Here is a 14,283-nt window from a genome sequence, read left to right as displayed (position 1 = left end):
AATGCATGCAGGGCTTAGAACCTAGATGATGGGTTGATAGGTGCAGCAAACCACCGTGGCACATGTATACCTATGTAACGAACCTGTACGTTCTGCACATGTATCCCAGAACTTAAAGTAAAAAAATAAAAAATAAAAACAAAAAAGCAAAAGTTAAATAGATCCAAGCTACTCAATCTAGAACAGTTTAAAGTCATTTTGGTCCCAGTTATGGCTTGGCCAGGACTAGCCTCTGAGATTCTAGAAAAGCAACTTCATCGTCTAGGCTCTAAATCCCTTTCAGCTATAACAACAAGCCCCTCTACTAGAGCACTTTCCAGTTTGCTCTTCTTGAATCAATTAGAACAAGTTCAGTTACAGTGTCCCCCATAGTGATATATTTTCTGTAGAATAAATATATTCCAGGTTTACCTTTAGCCTCTTCGTAACTGCCTTCCTTTAGTTCCTCTGATAATCAAAGAAGCCACATCATATTTTAGTAATTCTGTCACTTTCTGACGTGATTCTGACAATAAATTGTTTGTTATTTGTGTCCAGACCTGCAGATTTATCTTCACCTATGTTCACTTAATTAAAAAATATATTAATTAAATTATGTTGGTTTTTATCTTTTCTGTTGCAATCGGCCTCTGGCATAAAACACACAAGTGTCTGACACTGCTTCCATTTTTTAATTTTTTTCCTACAAATCTCTATCAAGAGCCTTGTCCTGCAGCAGTACTCCAAATCTTTCTTTGACTCATGATGGAATAGCATTCTAACCTGATGTCTTTTTTGAAGGGTCATAAATGTCTTTTCAATATAATGGCCATAAAGGCAAGCATTAATTTAAGCAAATAAAACAAAATGGTCAACCATTTACAGTCTCTATCTTACACAACTTCAATAACTTTAAAAATATTACCCTATTTGCTGAGATTGAAGAGTCCCTACTGATTTGTTCCTACTGACTTCTCAGCCCTAAACTCTACTTCTGCCCCTCTCAACACAAACATTCCGCTGTCAAACCCCTGTGCATTATCTGTTATATGTTTGTTTTGTAACACACCCATCCATTAAACAAATATTACTGAGTGCTTACAATATGACAGACACAGGTCTAGGGAATGTATCTAGGGAAACCACAGTGCAATAAGCATTTGTACATTTTTGGAGTTTTGGTTGGGTGTGGTGGCTCATGCCTGTAATCCCAGACTTTGGGAAGTTGAGGTAGGAGGACCACTTGAGCCCAGGAATTCAGGACCAGTCTGGGCAACACAGCAAGACCCTGTCTCAAAGTTATTTTTTAAAATTAAATAAAATAAAAAAAAATTGGAGCTTATATTCTTCCATTCTAGTGGGGAAAAACAGATCATAAGCAAAATAATTAAAATTAAACACATATATATATATACATATAGTTTGCCAGTGATAACGGGAGGGAGAAAAAGCTAAATCAAGGAAGGGAAGGACAGACCCTGTGAATGGGGATTGCCTTTTCAAATACAGCAAAAGCTACAAAAGACTTCACTGAGAAAATGACATTTGAATGCATAAGGTAGTTATCCAGCAAGCCATGAGAATGCCTGGGGAAAATATTCCAGACAGAAAAAATACAAATGCAAATGTTCTAAGTCTGGAATTTTCCTGGCATCATTCAGGTATACAAAGGGGCTGCTGAGTGACAGAAGGAAGAATAGGATGAAGTGGGAGTTAGAGATGGACGGGCATGGGAAGAGGGTGACCAGGAGTCTGCTATATCCTTTGTAGTCAAAGGAAAACAAACAACTGTTGGCACTGGAGGATTTTGAGCGGAAGAGCAGCATGCTATAACTTATTTATTGATATGTTATTCTTCAATGAAATTATATTTTGGAAAGATTTGAAAAGAAATACACATGCACATATGTATGTATTTTATAAAGTAATTAAATTTTTTTTACAGCCTCTTGTCATTTTTTTCTAGGAAAGCACAATTTTTGCATTTTTATTTCCTTTCAGTATTTTTGGAGGGTACAGGTGGTTTTTGGTTACATAGGTAAGTTCTTTAGTGGTGATTTCTGAGATTTTGGTGCACCCATCACCTGAGCAGTGTACAGCTGTACCCAATATGTAGTCTTTTATCCCTCACCCCTTCCCACCCTTCCCCCGCAAGTCCCCAAAGTCCATTATATCATTCTTATGCTTTTGTGTCTTCATAGATTAGCTCCCACTGACAAGTGAGAACACACAATATTTGGTTTTCTATTGCTGAGTTACTTTACTTAGACTAACAGTCTCCAGCTCCATCCAGGTTGCTGCAAATGCCATTATTTCATTCTTTTTATGGCTGAGTCGTATTCCGTGGTGTACATCTACCACATTCACTTTATCCACTCTGGTTGATGGACTTTTAGGCTGGTTCCATACTGTTGAAATTGCAAATACTGTTGCTATAAAAATGTGTGTGCAAGTGTCTTTTTCATATAATGACTTCTTTTCCTCTGGGTAGATACCCAGTAGTAGGACTGCTGGATTAAATGGTAGCTCTGCTTTTAGTTCTTCAGGGAATCTCCATACTGTTTTCCATAGTAGTTGTACTAGATTACATTCCCACCAGCAGTGTAGAAGTGTTCCCATTTCACCACATCCATGCCATCTGTTATTTTTTGATTTTTTAATTATGGACATTCTTGCAGGAGTAAGGTGGTGTGTTAGTCCATCCTCATGTCGCTATGAAGAAATATTCAAGATTGGGTAATTTATAAAGGAAAGAAGTTTAATTGACTTGCAGTTCCACATCACTGGGGAGGCCTCAGGAAACTTATAATCATGGCAGAAGGCACCTCTTCACAGCGTGGCAGGAGAGAGAATTCCCCTATGAAACCATCAGATCTTGTGAGAACTAACTTATTATCACAAGAACAAGATGTGGGGAAATTGCCTCCATGATTCAATTAACTCCATCTGGTCCTCCCATAGGATTATGGTACCTATAATTCAGGATGAGATTTGGGTGGGGACACAGCCAAAGCATACCATTCTGTTCCTGGCCCTTCCCAAATCTCATGATCTCACAATTCAAAACACAATCATGCCTTTTCAACAGTCTTCAAAGTCTTAGCTTACTCCAGCATTAACCCAAAGGTTCAAATCCAAAGTCTTGTGTGGGGGCTCCAACCCCACATATCTTGTCTGCACTGCCCTAGCAGAGGATCTCTATGAGAGCTCGACCCTGCAGCAAACTTCTGTTTAGACATCCAGGTATTCAGACATCCAGGCATTTCCATACATCCTCTGAAATCTAGGTGGAGGTTCTCCAACCTCAATTTTTGACTTCTGTGTACCCACAGGCCCAAAACATGTGTAAGTCACCATGAATTGGGGCTTGCATCCTCTGAAGCAATGGCTTGAGCTGTACCTTGACCCCTTTAAACCAAGGCTGGAGCTGAATCAGCTGGGATGCCGGGCACCATGTCCCAAGGGCCTAACTCACAAAGGATTTTTCCCTCCTAGGCCTCTGGGCCTGTGATGAGAGGGCTGCTGTGAGGGTCTCCCACATGCCCTGGAAACATTTCCCCCATTGTCTTGGTGATTAACATTCAGTTCCTTGCTGCTTATGCAAATTTCTGCAGCCTGCTTGAATTTCTCCCCAGAAAATGCAGTTTTCTTTTCTCTCTCATTATCAGGCTGCACATTTTCCAAACTTTTATGCTCTGCTTCCTCTGAATGCTTTGCCACTTAGAAATTTCTTCTGCTAGATACCCTAAATCATCTCTCTCAAGTTCAAAGTTCCACAGATTTCTAGGGCAGGGACAAAATGCCACCAGTCTCTTTGCATAGTAAGAGTCACTTTTACTCAAGTTCCCAATAAGTTCCTCATCTTCATATGAGACCACCTCAGACTAGACTTCATTGTCGATATCACTATCAGCATTTTGGTCAAAACCATACAACAAGTATTCAAACTTTCCCACATTTTCTTGTCTTATTCTGAGCCCTCCAAACTGTTCCAGTCTCTACCTGTTACCCAGTTCCAAAGTTGCTTCCATATTTTTGGATATCTTTACAGCAGCACACCACTACCCAGTACCAATTTACTGTATTAGTCTGTTCGCACACTACTGTGAAGAAATACCTGAGACTGGGTAATTTATAAAGGAAAGAGTTTTAATTGACTCACAGTTTCACATGGCTGAGGAGGCATGAGGAAACTTAACAATCATGATGGAAGGCACCTCTTTACAGCAGAGCAGCAAGAGAGAGAATGAGAGCAAAGGAAAGGCAGAAAAGTCCCTTATAAAACCATCAGATCTCGTGAGAACTAACTTAGTATCACAAGAACAGGACTAGGGAAACCACCCCCATTATTCAGTTATCTCCACCTGGTCCCTCCCACAACACTGGGTCGGGGATTATGGGAACTGCAATTCAAGATGAGATTTGGGTGGGGACACAGCCAAACCATATCAGGTGGTATCTCACTGTGGTTTTGATTTTCATTTCCCTGATAAGTAGTGACATTGAGTATTTTTTCACATGTTTGTTGGCCATTTGTTTATCTTCTTTTGAGAATTCTCTACTCATGCTCTTTGCCCCCTTTTTGATAGGATTTTTCTTTTGTTGTTGTTGCTGATTTGAGTTCCTTATAGATTCTGGGTATTAGTCCTTTGCCAGCTACGTAGTTTGCAAAGATTTTCTCCCACTGTGGGTTGTCTGTTTACTCTGCTAATTATTCCTTTTGCTATGCAGAAGCTTTTAGTTTAATTAGGTCTCATTTATTTATTTTTGTTTTTGGTGCATTTGCTTTTGAATGCTTTGTCATGAACTTTTTGCCTATGTCAATGTCTAGAAGAACTTAACTGATGTTATTTTCTAGAATGTTTATGGTTTCAGGACTTAGATTTAAGTCTTTGATCAATCTTCAGTTGATTTTTTGCATAGGAGATGAGGATCCAGCTTCCTTTTTCTACATGTGACTTGCCAATTATCCCAGCACCATTTGTTGATTAGGGTATCCTTTCCCCACTTAATGTTTTTGTTTGCTTTGTTGAAGATCAGTTGGCTTTAAATATTTGGCTGTATTTCTGGATTCTGTATTTTGTTCCTTGCCTATTTTTATACCAGTACCATCCTGTTTTGGTCTCCATAGCCTTGTAGAATAGTTTGAATTCGGGTAATGTGATGACTACAGATTTGTTCTTTTAGCTTAATCTTGCTTTGGCTATGCAGGCTTGTTTTTGGTTTTATATGAACTTTAGGATTGTTTCTTACAGTTCTGTGAAGAATGATGATGGAACTTTGATGGAAATTGCAATCTGTGGATTGATTTTGGCAGTATGGTCATTTTCACAATATTGATTCTACCCATTCATGAGCATTGGGTTGTGTTCCCATTCGTTCGTGTCATTAATGATTTCTTTCTGCAGTGTTTTGTAGTTTACTTTGCAGAGATCTTTCACCTCCTTGGTTAGGTATAGTCCTAAGTATTTTATTATTATTATTATTACTTTGTGCGGCTGTTGTAAAAGGGATTGAGTTTTTGATTTGTGCATCAGCTTGGTTGTTGTTGGTGTATAATAGTGCTACTGATTTGTGTACATTGATTTTATATCCTGAAACTTTACTAAATTCATTTATCATATCTAGGAGCTTTTTGGATGAATCTTTAGGGTTTTCTAGTCATCATATCATCTGTGAACAGCACAACTTTATTTTCCTCTTTACAGATTCCAATGCCCTTTATTTCTTTCTCTTGTCTGATTGCTCCAGCTAGGACTTCCAGTACTATGTTAAATAGAGATGGTGGGAGTGGGCATCCTTTCCTTGTTTCAGTTCTCAGGGGGAATGCTTTCAACTTTTTCCCATTCAGTGTAATGTTGCTGTGGGTTTGTCATAGATGGCTTTTATTACATTGAGGTATGTCCCTTCTATGCCAATTTTGCTGAAGTTTTCAATCATAAAGGGATGTTAGACATTGTCAAATGCTTTTTCTGCATCTATTGAGCTGTTCATATGATTTTTGTTGTTAATTATTTTATGTGATGCAACATATTTAGTTGTGTATGTTAAATCATCCCTGCATCCCTGGTATGAAACCCACTTGATAATGGTGTATTATCTTTTTGATATGCTGTTGGATTTGGTTAGCTAGTATTTTGTTGAGGATTTTTGCATCTATGTTCATCAGCAATATTGGTCTGTAGTTTTCCTTTTCTGTTATGTCCTTTCCTGGCCTTGGTATTAGGGTGATACTACATAGAATGATTTAGGGAGAATTCCCTTCTTCTCTATCTTTTGGAATAGTTTCAGTAAGATTGGAACAAATTCTTCTTTGAATGTCTGATAGAATTCAGCTGTGAATCCATCTGGTTCTGGACTTTTTTGTTGGCATTTCTTTTTTTACTACTGTTTCAATTTTACTATTTGTCATTGATCTGTTTAGAATCTCTATTTCTTCCTGATTTAATCTAGGAGGGTTGTATGTTTCCAGGAATTTATCCACCTACATTAGATTTCTAGTTTGTAAAGGTGTTCACAGTAGCCTTGAATGATCTTTGGTATTTCTGTGGTATTGGTTGTAATATCTCGTGTTTTGTTTCTAATTGTGCTTATTTGGATCTTCTCTCTTTTTTTCTTGGTCGTGCTTGCTTATGGTCTATCAATTCTGTTTATATTTTCAAAGAACCAGCTTTTTTTCATTTATCTTTTGTATTTTTTTGTTGGCATTTCATTTAGTTCTGTTCTGATCTTTGTTATTTCTTTTTTTCTGCTGGGTTTGCATTTGGTTGGTACTTGTTTTTCTAGTTGCTTGAGGTATGACCTTAGATTTTTTATTTGTGCTCTTTCAGAGTTTTTGATGAGGGCATTTAATGCTATTAACTTTCCTCTCAGCACCACTTTTGCTGTATCCCAGAGGTTTGGATAAGTTGTGTCCCTATTACCAATCAGCTCAATGTTTAAATTTCATCTTAATTTCATTGTTGACCCAGTGATGATTAAGGAACAGGTGATTTAATTTCCAAGTATTTGTATAGTTTTGAGGGTTCCTTTTGGAGTTAATTTCCAGTTTTTTTCCACTGTGGTCTGAGAGAATACCTGATATACTTTCAATTTTCTTAAATTTATCAAGACTTGTTTTGTAACCTATCATATGGTCTATCTTGGCAAAAGTTCTATGTGTTGAAGAATATAATGTATATTACATTCTTATATAATATATAGTTGTTGGGTAGGATGTTCTGTAACTATCTGTTAAGTCCATTTGTTCTAGAGTATAGTTTATGTCCATTATTATTACATTATTATTTTTTGACAGACAGTTTTGCTCTTGTTGCCCAGGCAACCTCTGCCTCTGGGGTTTAAGTGATTCTCCTGCCTCAGCCTCCCAAGTAGCTGGGATTACAGGCACCCATCAAAATGCCTGGCTAATTTTTTGCATTTTTAGTAAAGACAGGGTCTCACCAGTTGGCCAGGCTGCTCTTGAACTCCTAACCTCAGGTGATCCACCTGCCTTAGCCTCCCATAGTGCTGGGATTACAGCAACGAGCCACAGTGGCAGGACTATGTCCACTATTTCTTTGTTGACTTTCTGTCATGATGAACTGTCTAGTGCTGTCAGAGGAGTATTGAAGCCCCCCACTATTATTGTGCTCCCATCTATCTCATATCTTAGGTCTAGTAATAATTCCTTTATAAATTTGGGAGCTCCAGTGTTAGGTGCATATATATTTAGAATTGTGATTTTTTCTGTTGGAGTAATTCTTTTATCATTTTATAACGTTCCTCTTTGTCTTTTTTTTTTTTTTTAACTGCTGTTGCTTTAAAGTCTGTTTTTTCCTGATAGAAGAATAGTTACTGCTGCTTGCTTTTGGTTTTCATTTGTGTTGAATATCTTTTTCCACCCCTTTACCTTAAGTTTATGTAAGTCCTTATGTGTTAGGTGAGTCTTTTGAAGACAGTAGATATTTGGTTGGTGAATTTTTATCCATTCTGCCATTCTGCATCTTTTAATTGGAGAAGTTAGGCCATTTATGTTCAACATTTACTGTTCTCTTCATCATGTTAGTTGTTGCCTTAATACCTTATGTTTTATTTTTTAATTGTGCTACTGTTTTATAGGCCTGGTGACATTTATGCTTTAAGGAGGTTCTATTTTGGTGTATTTCAAGGGTTTGTTTCAAGATTTAGAACCCCTTTTAGCATTTCTTGTAGTGCTGGCTTAGTTGTGGCAAATTTTCTCAGCATTTGTTTGCCTGAAAACGACTTGATCTCTCCTTCATTTACGAAGCTCAGTTTTATTGGATACAAAATCCTGGGCTGACAATTATTTGGTTTCAGAAGGCTAAAGATGACACCGCAATTCTTTCTGGCTTGTAAGGTTTCTACAGATAATTCTGCTATTAATCTGATAGGTTTTCCTCTATAGGTTATCTGATGCTTTTGTCCCACAGCTCTTAAGATTCTTTTCTTTGTCTTGAGTTTAGAGAACCTCATGACTATGTGCCTAGGTGATGATTTTTTTGGAATGAATTTCCCAGGTGCTCTTTGAGCTTCTTGTATTTGGGTATCTAGATCTCTAGCAAGGCCAGGGAAGTTTTCCTCAAGTATTCCCTCAAATATGCTTTCCAAACTTTTACATTTCTCTTCCTCCTCTGGAAAACCAATTATACTTAGGTTTGCCATTTTATATAATCCCAAATTTCTTGGAGGCTTTGTTCACTTTTTTATTTTTATTTTTTTATTTTTTCTTGTCTTTGTCTCATTGGGTTAATCTGAAAGCCTTGTCTTTGAGCTCCAAACTTCTTTCTTTTACTTGTTCTAGTCTATTGTTGAAACTTTCCACACTACAATTTTTGTATTTCTCTAAGTGTGTCTTTCATTTCCAGAAGTGATTATTTTTCCTTTATGACATCTATTCATGTGGAGAATTTTTCATCTGTATCCTGTATTTTGTTTTAATATCTTTTCTTTTTGTTTTTTTTTTTTGAGGCAGAGTTTTGTTCGTCACCCAGGCTGGAGTGCAGTGGCACGATCTCGGCTCACTGCAACCTCTACCTCCCAGGTTCAAGTGATTCTCCTGCCTCAGCATCCTGAGTAGCTGGGATTACAGGCACCCGCCACCATGCTTGGCGAATTTTTTGTATTTTTAGTAGAGACGGGGTTTCACTATGTTGGCAAGGCTGGTCTCGAACTCCTGACCTCATGATCCGCCTGCCTCCGCCTCCCAAAGTGCTAGGATTACAGGCGTGAGCCACCATGCCCAGCCTTGTTTTAATATCATTAAGTTTGTTTTCACCTTTCTCTGGTATCTCCTTGAGTACCTTAATAATCAGCCTTCTGAATTTTTTTATTTGGCTATTCAGAGATTTCTTGGTTTAGATCCATTGCTGGGGAGCTGGTATGATCTTTTGCGGACACTATAGAACCTTGTTTTGTTACATTACCAGAATTACTTTTCTGGTTCCTTCTCATTTGCGTAGATTTTTTCGATGAAGAGGTCTGAATCTCAGTGTCTCCTGTTCAGATTTTCTTATTTCACAGGGTGATCCCTTGATGTGATGCTTTCTGCTTTACCCTAGGGATGGGGCTTCCTGAAAGCTGGAGTGCAGAGATTGTTAGTGCTCTTTTGGGTCTGGTTACCAAGCTAGGCTACCAGGCTCTAGACTGGTGCTATGGAATGTCTACAGAGTCCTGTGACATGATCCATCTTCAGGTCTCCCAATCATGGATACCAGCACCTGCTCTGGTAGTGGTGGCAGGGAGGTGAGGTAGACTCCGTGAGAGTCCATGGTTGTAGATAAGTGCAGTGTGCTGGCTTTCTGGAATGTATGGTTATGTTAGCAGTGATGTGTTCACATGGACATACTCAGGAACTCTGGTTAGCCAGTATCTTGTAGGCAGTGGGATTAGGTGTTGTCTTCTTCTTCCTGGGATGAGGGTTATTCTGTCATGAGTTGTTGTAATGGCCTGAGTTGGTTGGCCTCCAACTAGAAGGTGGTGTTTTCAAGAGAAAACAGTATTAGTGGAGGGATCTAAGCTTGCCCTACGTTGGCCAGGGTAAGTATTTCAGTTTCTCAGGTGATGGGAGGGGCCATAAAGCTCCCAAGAGTTTATCTTTTGTAATCAGCAACCAGGTTGGGTAGAGAAATACTATCAGGTCAGGGCAGGGTTACACAGGTCTGAGCTCAGCCTCTCCTTGGCTGGGGCTTGCTGCAGCCATTGTGGGGATGGAGGGTGTTTCTCAGGCCAATAGGATTATGTTCCAAAAGCCATCTTGGCTGCCTCTGCTGTGTCATATAGTTCACCAGAGAGGTGGGGAATAACTGTTAGTGAGAGGCCTAACCCACCTCCTATGCAGTTGGTAAGGTCAGTCTCGCTCCTGCAGTTCTCCAAGAAGACCTTGCCTGAGGCCATGAACTTCCCCGCTAAAAAAAGCAAGCATGGCCCTTGCTTCTCTACATCTGCCCACTCCATCAGCAGTGGCTCCTGTGCTTGAATCTGCAGCAGCTCCTCCTTGCCCCCTGGACTTCACCTGAGAAAATTTGTGCCCAGTTGAAATAACTACAAATTTCAGTTGGGAGTTTCCTTTGCATTGTGACTACTTCCCAATTCCTCTGGCTGCCTTCTCCAAGGGCCCCTATACAAGATCATCAGGGATGGCTTCCCTGGGCTTCAGCTGGAGACTGGGACTGCCTGCAAGCCATTTTCTGCTGCTACTTCTACTTTGATATTTCATGTGACTCCCTAGAGACTGGGACTGCCTGCAAGCCATTTTCTGCTGCTACTTCTATTTTGATATTTCACGTGACTCCCTAAATCCATTTCAACTCTAGGAGAAGTTAAATCCTTCTTCCATAATCTCATGATCTGGATTTTCAGATCCCCCAGTGGAAATGTGTGTTCGGAGGCAGATTTTCCTTCTCTCACACTTTGGGAATGCTCAGTTTTTCACCTGTTTCATGAAATTTGTAGTAGTGTGCTGCTTCTTTCAAAGGATCTGTGAATCCTTCAGGTTTTCCTGGTATGTTCCTTTGTTGGTTCTTGGAGCAACAGATCACAGTGTTGAGTCTCCACACATTGTTCTCTTCATCCGGGTGAGAACTGCACATTAGCCCTATCTCCTAACTCCAATCTTGTCCACCAAGTGCAGCATCATGACATTTTCAAACAATTTCTTTGGTAATTGATATTTAATAAGAAATTTCTTTGGTAATTGTGAGCATATGCAAACAATAATATATAAAGTCTATTTTGATGAAATAAAACAATCACTGTTGATGCATTTTACAAATTATTTTGTAATACTGGTATATTACACATTGCAATAACTCCTTTGGAACCATAAAATTTTTAAAAATATTTTAATTTTTATGGGCACATAGTAGGTATTTATATTTATGGGGTACATGAGATACTTTGATACAGGCATGCAATGTGTAATAATCACACCACAGAGAAGGAGGTAACCATCCACCCAAGCATTTATCCTTTGTGTTACAAACAATCCAATTAGACTCTTTTTAGTTATTTTAAAATGTAAAATTAAGTTATTATTGACTATAGTAACCCTGATGTGCTACCCAATAGTAGGTTTTATTATTCTTTCTATTTGTTGTACCTATTAACCATCCCCACTTCCCCCTTCAACCCCTCACTACCCTTCCCAGCCTCTGGTTACCATCCTTCCACTCTCTATGTCCATGAGTTCAATCGTTTTGATTTTTGGATCCCCCAAATAAGTGAGAATATGTGATGTTTGTCTTTCTGTGCCTGGCTTATTTCACTTAACATAATGATCTCTAGTTCCATCCATGTTGTTGCAAATGACTGGATCTCATTCTTTTTATGGCTGAATAGTACTCCATTGTGTATATGTACCACATTTTCGTTATCTACTCATCTGTTGATGGACACTTAGATTGCTTCCAAATCTTGGCTATTGTGAACAGTGCTGCAATAAAATAAGAGTAAAGATATTTCTTCCGGCCAGGCATGGTGGCTCACGCCTGTAATCCCAGCACTTTGGGAGGCTGAGGCAGGTGGATCATGAGGTCAGGAGATTGAGACCATCCTGGCTAACACGGCGAAACACCGTGTCTACTAAAAATATAAAAAATTGTGTGGTGGTGGGTGACTGTAGTCCCAGCTACTCAGGAGACTGAGGCAGGAGAATGGTGTGAACCCGGGAGGTGGAGCTTGCAGTGAGCCGAGATCATATGACTGCACTCCAGCCTGGGCAACAGAGTGAGACTATGTCTCAAAAAAAAAAAAAAAGAAAAGAAAAAAAAAAATATTTCTTCCATATACTGATTTCCTTTCTTTTGTGTATATACCTATCAGTAGGATTGCAGGATCATATGATAGTTCTATTTTTAGTTTCTTAAGGAAATTTTGAATGCTTCTTAGTGGTTGTAGTAATTTACATTTCTACCAGCAGTGTATGAGGATTCCCTGTTCCCCACATCCTCAACAGCATTTGTTACTGCCTGGCTATTGGATATAAGCCATTTTAACTATGGTGAGATGATGTCTCGTTGTTTTGATTTGCATTTTTCTGATGATCAGTGATGTCTGGCACATTTTCACATGCCTGTTTGCCATTTGTATGTCTTCTTTTGAGAAATGTCTATTCAAATTTGTTGCCAATTATTGAATCATATTATTAAAATTTTCCTGTAGAGTTGTTTGAGCTCCTTACATAATATTCTGGTTATTAATACTGTCTCAGATGGGTAGTTTGTAAATATTTTCTCCCATTATGTCAGTTGTCTCTTCACTTTGTTGATTGTTTGCTGTGTAGAAGTTTTTTTAACTTGATCTGATCACATCTATCCATTTTTGCTTTGGTTGCCTATGCTTGTGTGGTATTACTCAAGAAATTTTTGCCCAGACCTATGTCCTGGAGAGTTTCCCCAGTGTTTTCTTATAGTAGATTCATATTTTGAGGTCTTCGTTTTAAGTCTTTATTTTGATTCAATTTTTGTATATGTCAAGAGACAGAAGTCTAGTTTCATTCTTCTGCATATGAATATTCAGTTTTCCCAGAACCATTTATTGAAGAGACTGTATTTTCCTGAGGGTATGTTCTTGGCACCTTTGTCAAAATGAATTCATTGTAGCTGTGTGAACTTGCTTCTGGACTATGCGTTCTGTTCCATTGATCTACATACCTGTTTTTATGCCAGCACCATGCTGTTTTGGTTACTAGTTCTGTAGTATAATTTGAAGTCAGGCAATGGATTCCTCCAGTTTTGTTCTTTTTGTTCAGGATAGCTCTGGTTATTCTGGGTCTTTTGTGGTTCCAAATAAATTTTTAAATTGTTTTTTCTATTTCTGTGAAGAGTGTCATTGGTATTTTCATAGGCATTGCACTGAATCTGTAGATCACTTTGGGAAGGACATTTTAACAACATTGACTATTTCAATTCATGAACATGAAATATCTTTTCATCTTATTGGCATCCTCTTCAATTTCTTTCACAAGTGTTTTATATTTTTCATTATAGAGATCTTTACTTTATGGTTAATTCCTAGGTATTTAATTTTATCTGTGGCTATTGTTAATGGGATTAAATTTTGATTTTTTGTTTCAGATTGCTCATTATTGGCATATAGAAATGCTACTGGTTTTGTATGTTAATTTTGTATCCTACAAATTTGCAGAATTTGATGATCAGTTCTAATAGTTTTTTTGTGGAGTTTTTAGGTTTTCCTGAATATAAGATCATATCATCTTATGATATGATCATTTGACTTCTTCCACTCCAATTTGGATGCTCTTTATTTTGTTCTCTAGCTTAGGATTTTCAATACTATGTTGAATAACAGTGGTGAAAGTAAGCATCCTTGTCATGTTCCAGATCTTAGAGGAAAGGCTTTCAGATTTCCCCCTTCAGTTTCTGTGCTTTTCTTATTGGCAGAGTTTTTATTATGACTTCGATCTTGTTACTTGTTATTCATCTCTTCGGGTTTTGAATTTCTTCCTGGTTAAATATTGCAAGGTTGCATGTGTCTAAGAATTTGTCTATTTCTTCTAGATTTACCAATTTATTGGCATAGAGTTGTTCATTGTAGTCACTAATAATCCTTTTAATTTCTGTGGTATCGGTTGTAATGTCTCCTTTTTCATCTCTGATTTTATTTATTTGGATCTTTTTTTCCTAGTCTGACTAAAGGCTTGTCAAGTGTGTTTAACTTTTCAAAAAACCACATTTTTGTTTCATTGGTCTTTTGTATTGTTTTCTTCATTTCAATTTCATTTATTTATGCTCTGATCTTTATTATTTCTTCCTTCCACTAATTTTAAGTTTGGTTTGCTCTTGC

General features: G+C 38.1%; 1 protein-coding gene across 2 annotated transcripts in view; it reads right to left on the bottom strand.

Moving 5' to 3' along the window:
- The window catches only part of CNTNAP2 (contactin associated protein 2), a 2,251,282-nt gene that overhangs the window by 764,222 nt on the left and 1,472,777 nt on the right, over positions 1–14,283 (bottom strand). The gene's annotated exons all lie outside the window — the stretch shown is intronic.

Source organism: Piliocolobus tephrosceles, chromosome 8 (assembly GCF_002776525.5).
Source record: "Piliocolobus tephrosceles isolate RC106 chromosome 8, ASM277652v3, whole genome shotgun sequence".
NCBI classification, from domain to species: domain Eukaryota; kingdom Metazoa; phylum Chordata; class Mammalia; order Primates; family Cercopithecidae; genus Piliocolobus; species Piliocolobus tephrosceles.
Note: the sequence above shows the minus strand (reverse complement) of the source record. Positions and strands in the feature narration are given on the sequence as shown.